Raw genomic sequence first — 1140 nt, forward strand, 5'->3', positions numbered from 1 at the left:
TCCCTTTTATTACTTGTTTCTTTGGATTGCCAATTTTCCAACTCTAAGAACCCTTGATTAATTTTCAGTAATTTAGAAAGACAAACAAACTGATGACAGAGGTACGATCTGAGCCAAGACTCTGGTTTTCCTCAAACTTAAGCTCTTGTTTTCCTGACAGTTCTAACAATAAGACACATCTAATTGGTTTAATGGAAACTGTTTAGATTGACAGGAAGAGTTTTGAAGATAGGCCACTTAAGTCCTAAAGATGAATATAGTTGACAGATACCCGCCCTATAATACCCCAGCTGTTAAAAAAATTACATATTGGTCAGTTACCAGTGGGTTACAATGTGCTTCAACAAATAAATTGTCAAGTTATCCTTCATCGCTGAGAACAACATAATATTTTCAGAAACTAATCAAGAGGTAGACAGTGGAATAGATCCTTCCTTTCCAATAATTCCCACTAATTTGGTTTCTTTATTTGAAATTCAAAATTGATTATCACTTGCAATTCAAACTTAATTATATAGAGAAGGCATTTTTCTGGTTTCAAGAGGGACATGTAAACAGTGTTAATAAGATTATTTTTGCAGGCAATAAATTTTAAAACAATAACTATTTATAACAGTTCTGATACTTTGAATAACATGGATTTGATTTCAAATCTGGCTTCTTTTGATAGGATTCTTGCTCAAAATTCTGCCATAAGATTTTTCATCTTTATTTTTCAAACTACTGAGCACATATAAAATACAAGAAAAGAACTTATGTAGCTGAAGGTAGCAGTTTTAAAGTCAAAATTTTTATGAAGTAACAATTATAAGAACCAACTTTTGAAGTTTGTGTTGACTATGACTTTTTAAGATTAGTATTTTTGAAATAGGAATGGAAAAGATACAGAATTATTTTTTGAATCATAGGTGCTCAATTTTTATAGAAGAATGAAACTAAAAGACAATGCTGTTTACCTCTTCAGCACTGAGGTTATCTTTAGATTACAAGTAATCACATATATTTAGTATTTCTACAATTATGTCAAATGCCAAAACCTAGGACTCCATCTGGATGGCAGCTTGACTGGCCAAAGCAGCTTTCCTCTGCGCGAACTTGACTAACACCCTAGCATCTGAAAACACAGCAGAATCCTAAAAC

The sequence above is a fragment of the Camelus bactrianus genome, chromosome 35 (assembly GCF_048773025.1).
Source record: "Camelus bactrianus isolate YW-2024 breed Bactrian camel chromosome 35, ASM4877302v1, whole genome shotgun sequence".
Classification (NCBI taxonomy): Eukaryota; Metazoa; Chordata; class Mammalia; order Artiodactyla; family Camelidae; genus Camelus; species Camelus bactrianus.